Source organism: Nelumbo nucifera, chromosome 5 (genome assembly GCF_055504915.1).
Source record: "Nelumbo nucifera cultivar China Antique chromosome 5, China Antique-T2T, whole genome shotgun sequence".
NCBI classification, from domain to species: Eukaryota; Viridiplantae; Streptophyta; class Magnoliopsida; order Proteales; family Nelumbonaceae; genus Nelumbo; species Nelumbo nucifera.
Window position 1 is genome coordinate 68,454,534 of NC_142653.1, and position 9,531 is coordinate 68,464,064.

At 38.4% G+C, this 9,531-nt stretch overlaps 1 non-coding gene across 1 annotated transcript; it reads right to left on the bottom strand.

The window, feature by feature from the left end:
• Positions 1–258: 258 nt before the first annotated feature.
• Positions 259–365, bottom strand: LOC148791739 (small nucleolar RNA R71). The gene has a single exon (XR_016076869.1). It is a non-coding gene; the product is annotated as a small nucleolar RNA R71 (small nucleolar RNA).
• Positions 366–9,531: the final 9,166 nt, after the last annotated feature.

The following is a 9,531-nucleotide window of genomic DNA, read 5'->3' on the forward strand; positions in this document are numbered from 1 at the left end:
GTACTTTATTCATTTACAATAAATGTCATAAGGTACATCATTCTAATTGGAGCTAAGGGCATACACTGTCTAATAGTATGCATGAGTATGAAACCCATGGGGGTGACTGAAGAACAAATCAAATTGAGAGCCTTTTCATTTTCTCTGAAGGATTCAGCTAAGGATTGGCTCTATTATCTACCCTCTGGGAATGTTACCACATGGAACGAGATGAAGAGGCTATTCTTAGAGAAGTACTTCCAAGCTTCAAGGGCAGCCAACATCAGAAAAGAAATTTGCAGTATAAGGCAATACAATGGGGAGTCCCTACATGAATACTGGGAACGTTTTAAGAAATTATGTGCAAGATGCCCCCATCATCAAATCAGTGAGCAACTACTCATCTAGTATTTCTATGAGAATCTTCAACCCACCGATAGGAGCATGATTGATGCTGCTAGTGGATAAAACTCCCGAGGCCGCGAGAAATCTGATTGCAAATATGGCAGCCAACTCTCAACAGTTCGGCTATAGGCTCAACCCTCCATCAAAGCATGCTAATGAGGTAAATATCTCTTCCCTTGAACAACAAATTGCAAGTCTAACCTCCCTTGTTCGTCAAATGGCTGTAGGTAACATGCAAATGGTGAAGGCTTGTGGGATATGTTCGGTAGTAGGGCATCCAACTGATATGTGCCCGACTCTTCAAGAGGAGCCCATGGAGCAAGTAAATGCAGCAGGTGGTTTTCCAGGGCAACCACACAGGAAGTATGATCCCTAATTGAGCACATATAATCTGGGATGGAGGGATCATCCCAATCTCAGCTATGGGAATCCGCAGAACCACCCAAGCTTTCCACAATATCAGCTATACCCCCCCTAGACAGCAGCCAGCCCAAACTTCTAATTCAGGTATGTCTTTAGAAGATATTGTTAAATCTCTTGCCACTAACACTTTGCAATTTCAACAGGAGATGAAACAATTTCAGCAAGAGACGAGGACCAGTATCCAACACTTGGATAATCAGATGGGCCAGATGGCAACCGCAATTAGTCGGTTAGAGGCGCAAAGTTCGGGGAGATTACCCTCTCAAACGGTTGTGAATCCAAAAGAAAATGTAAGTGTAATTGTTTTGAGAAGTGATAAAGAGGTTAAGAGTCCAGCAAAGGCAGCCCCTGCATCGTTGAATCAAGAGAAAGACATCATTCCTGATGATGATGAAGTACCTAAGTGTAAGTTTCCACCCCTTTCTGATTATAAACTGGTACCTCATTTTCCTAATGTTTTAGCAGGTTCTAGAAAAGATGAGCAGTATAAAGATTTTTATGAGACTTTTCATAGATGCGAGGCAAATATTCCCCTTTTTAATACTCTTAAACAAGTACCTCATTATGCTAAATTCCTGAAAAAATTGTGTACACATAAGAGGAAACAAAAACCGAAAGAATGTGAGAAGGTGAGAGTAGGAGAGAATGTTCCTGTAGTTATTCAAAGGAAACTCCCTACAAAGTGCAAAGATCCAGGTATGTTCACTATCCCTTGCATGATAGGTAACACTAGAATTGAGAAGGCCATGTTAGACTTAGGAGCTTCTATCAATGTCATGCCATATTCCATATATGCTTCTTTGAAACTTGGACCTTTGAATAAAACTGGTGTTATGATTCAATTAGCTGATAGATCTAATGCCTATCCTAAGGGTGTAGTTGAGGATGTTCTTATGAAAGTTAATGATTTGGTTTTTCCTGCTGATTTTTATGTGCTTGATATGGATAATGGTGATCAAACCACTCCTATTTTGCTAGGGAGACCATTCTTAAAGACATCCAAGACTAAGATAGATGTTTATAGTGGCACACTCACCATGGAATTTATTGGTAAGATTGTTAAGTTTAATATTTATGATGCCATGAAATATCATGCTGATAATAATCCTGTTTATTCTGTTGATGTGATTGATTCTTTAGCATAGGAAGTTTTTGAACTTGATGGGAAGGATGGATTGGAGATTTCCATTAATAAGCATCCTGAGAAAGAGGAGTTAACCTTGAGTTTTAAATTGCAGGAAACTGTTGCAGCATTGAATGGTTCTCTAGAGTTACAACAGTCAGGTAATACTCCTTATATTATGTTGTCGATTTCTGACAGGAGACCTTTACCCTCTGTTTTGCAAGCCCCCATTCCAGATTTGAACCCACCCATGATGGATAAAAGGAGAGAGCATCGGAAGTTTCAATTACAAGACCTAGAGGATTCGGTTTATGATGATTAAATACAGGAAAGTTTGTTTTTTCTTTTTCTTGTTTTTGCAATTATAGTTTAGTTATTTCTACCTTCTCTTTGCATTTTACCTTACATCGGGAACAATGTAAGTTTTAAATGTGGGGGAGGGGATTTAGGTTAGAATTTAGGTTGCGTTTTAAAATTTGATTTAGGTTGTGTTTTTCTACATATGTTCTTGTTAAAAAAAAAACTCAACTCTTTTGGAATCAATTGAAACAGTGTTCTGGGACAACTCTTGTGAACTTAGTAAAGAAATATGATTGGGGAATACAGGATTCACCTAAAGCCATCCCCTTTTTAAGCTAGTCCTAAATCCAGGTTTAAGTAAATATGGTACATATTTTACCATTGCTACAATTGGTAGGACGGAGCATAAAATGCACCTACCAACCAAGCAATTCAATAGTAGGATGGAGCATAAAATGCACCTACTAGCTAGCAATTCAAACAGTAGGATGGAGCATAAAATGCACCTACTGACCAAGTAATCCTAAAAGTGATATGGAGCATAAAATGCACTCACTTCCACCAAGAAGAGAAAAAGAAAAAGAAAGAGAAGAAAACAAAAAAAAATTATTTTCCCTAGTTTACTACCTGGTTTGTAGTAGCAAAAAAAATGGATTGGTTGATGGATGAGTCGTGTATAACTTGGTCGTGTTGATTTAACGGTTTGCAATAGTCAACCTAAAATATTTGTGGATAAAGATGAAGGAAGATTGAGTTTAAAGTTTGGTAGAATATTTTGCTTAGTTTGCTTAAGTTCTGTCTTGCCCGAGGATGGGCAAGGTCTAAGTGTGGGGGGATTTGATGAGAATAAAAATTATCATATTTTTATCCCTTAATATTTAGTCTTTTGTACTTATTTAGTGCCTAATTGGACTCACTATTCTTATATTTCGATTTAGGGCACGAAAGGAGGCGTTAGGTGAAAAACAAAGCTTTACAACATTCATGTTTTGCATTTTGATAGATACAGACTGCATCGAGGTCAAAATTGGGCCCGAAGTCTTTGCAAATGCACTGGAAATCACGATTTGGGCCGAAAGGAGTTTGCAGCAAAGCCCAGTTCGCTGAAGAAGCCCATCGTTCCAAATAGAATTTGGCTGAGTTGGAGGCATGAATCATAAAGAATCTTAATCAGATCTACTTCTTGTTGTAATCCTAAAGAGAGAAAAAAAGTTAGAGTCCATCTTTGTAAGAACTCCTAAGAGATAAGATTAGATTAGATAAGCATTACCTATTAGGGAGTTAGACTACCAGTTGAGAATGGGCTCCTAAGAGGAGCAGGAAACTTCTCCTTCCTAAGGCTATAAAAAGGGGGGCGGACAAGCAGTCAAAATCACTCAACCTTGGAAAGAAGAACTCAGCAAGCAAGGGAGAAAAAAAGCAGATTTAGAGCAGTCGAACCTCTCTTCTCTTCTCCTCTCTATTCTCTGATTTTTCTTGAGTTTTCACCATGATCATGCGTGGATAAAATCTAATACTTGATCAAAGGAAACAGAAGCCTTAGAATCCACCAATTGTGAGATCTAATTTGATTTTTATTGTTTGATTTATGCATTGAATATCGAATGTTCTTCTATGTTATTGTTCATGATTGTTTCGTCTGATTACTAGGAGGCCTACTAGTTTATTATTCGTTACAATCTACTGCTAGATTAGATATCAAATCCGTAATTGTTTGATCACTCTAATCTGCGAAGCAACTAGGGTTAATGATTTGCTGTGTCAGAAATTGTTAGATCCTAGGAAGAACACTCGACTGAATTAAATACAACTGCTTGTGCTTGTGTTGTTTAGCTTCATCGATCTCTAATGCTTAAGGCTATTGCAGGATTAAATCTTTATAGCTTGTGTAGGGGTTGTTCAGTAGTAAGGGTTAAGAGGATCACTTGTTTTCTGATTAACTATGATAGGGAGATATAGGAAACCAATTTCTACGATGAATATTCAAAGTCTAAATTGATTTATTTTTGCATCGATGATCAGTAGTGAAATTATGATGGTGGATGTTATCCTAGACCAAGATTCGTTCTTTTGATTAGTCTCAACACTCTGAATAGCCTTGTTTCCCATTTAAATTTCGTTCTTTTTAATTCTGATTTTCTTTCGTTTAATTCTAGTTTTCGTTACATTCAACCCCCCTCCATCTTTGTTCACGCAGCACATAAATTAGGTTAGATACTCTCTGTGGGAACGATCTTTACTCGCACTACTGCATTTAATTTTTATGAGTATAGGTTTTATTTTTGGGTGCCTACGACAGAACGCCAGCCATTCGTCTGAGGATAACCTATAGAGGTATATTTTTGCTTGATAGCGAGGGAGGCGCACCATTCTCGGAACCTCGTGTTGTCGAATTGCTTCCCATTGTCTGTGACTAGTGATGAGAACGAAAAATATCATATTTTTCTCCCTTAATATTTAGTCTTTTATATTTATTTTATGCCCAAATGCACTCATTATTCTTATATCTTGGTTTAGGGCACGGAAGGAGGCGTTAAGTGAAAAATAAGGCTAATCGGGTAATTTTACACAGTTTTGGTGCCATATGGTAGATTGAGCATAACTCTCTCATTCGGACTCCGATTGAGATGATTCAAGATGGGTTAGAAAGATAAGGAAAATATATACAACTTTTATGTTTTGAGTATTGATAATTTCGGAATTAATCGAGGTCAAAATTGGGCTCGAATTCTCTGCAACCGCACTAGTGACGTGTTGGAGACATTCCTTAGCCTCAAAGCTTTCATCTGCGAATTAACCACTCTCCCACTCACACAAGAACTTTGTGTTATCTTATTTTTTGAGTCTTTTCTTGATAAGTCAGACTTGGAGATTGTTACCTAGAGAAATTTTAGGAGATTTTGTAGGCTTCTTTTGTGGAAAGTAGAGAGAAGGAAAGAGAGGAGAAAAGAAAATCAAGAAATCAAGCAGAAAAAGAGGGTCGAACCTCTCTTCTCTCCTCTTCCCCTCTCTTCTCTATTCTCTGATTTTCTTGATTTTTCACCATGACCATGCGTGGCTAAACTCTCATACTTGGTCAAAGGAATCAGAAGCCTCAGAATCCACCAAAACTGTGAGATCTAAGTTGATTTTTATTGTTTGATTCATGCTTTGAATATCAAATGTTCTTCTATGTTTATGTCTTTGATTGTTTCGTTTGATTACTAGGAGGCCTACTAGTTTATTATTCGTTACAATCTATTGCTAGATTAGATATCAAATCCATAATTGTTTGATCCCTCTAATCTGCGAAGCAACTAGAATTTAATGATTTGTTGCATCAGAAATCGTTAGATCCTAGGAAGAACACTCGACTAAATTAAATGCAACCGCTTGTGCTTGTGTTGTTTAGTTTCATCGATGAGCAGTAGTGAAATTCTGATGGTGGATGTTATCCTAGACCATGATTCATTCTTTTGGTTAGTTTCAGCACTCTAAATTGCCTTGCTTCCCATTTAAATTTTGTTCTTTTCAATTCTGATTTTCTTTCTTTCAATTCTGGTTTTCGTTACATACACCCCCCCTCCATCTTTGATTCACGTAGCACATAATTCAAGTTAGATACTCTCTGTGGGAACGATCCTTACTCGCACTACTGCATTTTATTTTTACGAGTATAGGTTTTATTTTTGGGTGCCTATGACAGCACGCCAAATTTTGGTGTCGTTGCCAGGGAGTTTTTCTAATCTGTTTTTGTGCTTCTTGTGATCGTTATTTTTGTTTTTGAATTTTCGAAAAAAAAAATTTATAGATCACTTTGATTGTTTGTGTTTTAGCGTAGATTATTTTTTGTTTTATTTATTTATTTATTTATTTTCATCATTCTAGATTTATTTATTTTTTTTGGTATGTCGTTCATGGGTTATTAGGGTTTCCTTGATTTATGCCTGTAACTCGATTCTCTAAGAAAGGTGATTTGCAGTATGATCCGGAAATAGAGGGAACTTTGCGCAGGTTAAGGAGGGAAGCTCGGAGTCATTCTGAAGAGAACGATCTAGATCTTGATTCCTTATCTGTTAACGGTTCTGATTTGAGAGAGGAGGACATCATGGCTAGAAACTGAACCTTGAAAGAGCTTGTTGCACCTGATTTGAATCAGCAATTCCTATGCATAACTTTTCCTACTTTAGATGCTGATGCTAATTTTGTATTGAAATCTGGACTGATACATCTCTTGCCTACTTTTCACGGTCTTGTAGGTGAGGATCCTCACAAGCATCTGAAGGAGTTGCATGTGGTATGCACGAGTACGAAACCCATAGGGGTGACTGAAGAACAAATCAAATTGAGAGCCTTTCTGTTTTCTCTAAAGGATTCAGCTAAGGATTGGCTCTGTTATCTACCCTCCGGGAGTGTTACCACATGGAATGAAATGAAGAGGCTATTCTTAGAGAAGTACTTCCCAGCTTCAAGGGCGGCCAACATCAGAAAAGAAATATGCAGTGTAAGGCAGTACAACGGGGAGTCCCTACATGAGTACTAGGAACGCTTCAAAAAATTATGTGCAAGCTGCCCCCATCGTCAAATCAGTGAGCATCTACTTATCCAGTATGATTGATGCTTCTAGTGGAGGAGCTTTAGTGGATAAAACTCCCGAGGCCGTGAGAAATCTGATTGCAAATATGAGAGGAGAAAATTTCTCTTACCGGTGTTATATTATAGCCTCTTTGGATAATCCGATACAGCGAAAATTCGATAAGATCGAAGTGTCCAAGGACATATTGGATAGTCTAAAGACTATGTATGAGGAGAAGAACCGTTCTACTCGTCAGAAGGTCTTAAAGTTGTTTATGACCGCACAGATGACCGAGAACCAATAGGTTCATGACCATTGTCTAAAGATGATGGGTTATATTAATGAACTGGAGGCTCTCGGGTCAGGGCTAGACCATGACACTAAAATTGATGCTATCCTCAATTCCTTGCCTCCCTCCTTCAATCAGTTTATCATGAACTATAACATGAATAAGCTAAATGTTAGCCTTCAGGAACTCAGCAATATGTTGCAGAGGGCTGAAGAACTGATTAAGAAGGATAAGCCGATAACCATGCTTGTTGAAGGTGGCAAATTGGGCAAGAGAAAGCGGAAGGCTAAAGGGAAGGCTTAGAAGAAAAATAGCAAAGTTAAGAAGTAGAAGAAGGATAAGGCATCGGATGCCTGTCACATTTTTAAACAGGCCGGCCATTGGAAGAGGAATTGTCCTCAATTTCTGGAGACTAAGTAGAAAGGTAATTTCGAATCTTTTATCATAGAGACCAATTTGTTGGTCACTTCTGCTTCCTGGTGTATTGACTCTGAGATTCAACTCATACGTGTAACTCACTGCAGGGGTTCAAGATAAGCAGAAGGCTGAGTGACGGAGAAGTGATGCTCTACTTGGGGACTTCTGCAATAGTTGCAGCTATAGCCATAGGAACTATAGAATTAGTTTTTAGAGAGGGAATTATTGTACTAAAAGATTGTCTTTTCGTACCAAATTTAAGAAGAAATTTGATTTCTGTCTCAAAATTGTGCATGGATGGTTATTCTATCTTATTCAGTAATGTGATTACTATTAAATGGAATAACAAATTCCTCGCATACAGAGATCTTGAAAATGGTTTCTATGTTCTCCATCCTTCTCTGGAAATGAACCTTACCAAAACTACGTCAGAAATAATCCCCAAGAAGAGGACCCATGATACAGTGAATCCCACATGCCTGTGGCATTACCAACTTTACCACATTAATATAGATCATATCACAAGGTTGGTAAAGGATGGTCCTTTGGATTTTCTAACTGTAGAAGATCTTCCAACTTGTGAACATTTCCTTCAGGGTAAGATGACGAAACAACCATTTAACGGTAAGCCTAAAAGATGTACAGGCACACTTGACCTTATACATACTAATGTATGTAGTCCCCTGAATGTTAGGAAATGCTCTCTTTAAAGGCTATAAATAGAGGAGTAGGGCGAACCTCCAAGATACAACACTCAGTTCGCTGAATACACAGAGAGAAGAATCTGCAGTTTGACTACTCCTGTCTTCTGTTCTTTCCTGCTCTTGCTACCCCTGTCGGTTCGATCTCCACCTATGGGAGTGATAAAGAAAGGTTCTTGATATTACCTTTTGTTAGAAAAGGTAATCTGAAGTCGTTCTCACCAGCCCTCCATCACATTCTTGCTGAAGAATTTGGTTCTTGCTGAAGAATTTGGTTCTTGCTGAAGAATTTGGTTCTTGCTAAAGAGCCATGCTGGTGATTCAGCTCCACCTCACACTGTGTCATCTTCAGTGGGAGCAGTCTTTGGTTTTCTCCTTGGTGTGAACACCTTCATTGGGAGTTACTGTTACTCCGTATTAGGTATATCCCTCTACTTCTTTTTGGTTTCAAGATTGATCCTTGAAAATGCAGTTTTCTAAAATAGGGAATGTGACTCCCACATGGGAGAGAGAAATTTTTGAAATTTTGCCCAACCTTCCTATAGGGTTCAGCCATTCATATGATGGATCTCTCATCCCTTCAAATTTTGCACTTTATCAGGTTCAAATCTAACTCAAAGCCCCATCTTTCACTCAGTTTGGTGAACCAGCTTGCTTCTTTTCTTCAGAAGAAATCTCAAAAGCCTGTGAACCTTTTGGTTTAGCATTGGTGGCAAAAGTCTCTTACGGGAGACCTCCTATTCCTGAGATCAAATCTTTGCTTTCCTCCAGATTCAACCTGAAGAAGGACTTTGTGATTTCGGTGATTGATTACACCCATCTACTGTTCTGTTTTGTAGACGAAGAAGACTTCTTAAATGTCTGGCTCCGAGAGGTTTTTTACGTGAAGGGCTTTCTCTTCAGAATTTTCCGGTGGTTGCCAGAGTTTCGTTCTGGGCAGGATCCCTCCATTCTCCCTATTTGGATCTCCTTTCCTAAACTTCCTATTTTTTTGTTTGGAGACTCTTACATCAAATCTATTGCAGGTAATGTGGGTAAGGTTCTTAAAGTTCCTCTTGCCATGATGCACTGTACCTCTGCAAAGGAGGCTCGTGTTTGTGTTGAAGTCGATATCACGAAACCGAGGCCTACAAAAATATGGAATGGTCTAGGGAAAGAAGGTGGTTACTTTCAAAAGGTAGTGTATGAAAACATTCCAACTTTCTGTGACAATTGCCATAGAGTAGGTCACGCTGCAGAGAGCTGTAAGAAGATTACAAAAGAACAATGGCATCCTGTCCAACTAAAGATGGATCAAAATCTTTGAGTGGTAACCATATGGTTTAGTCTGAAACCAACA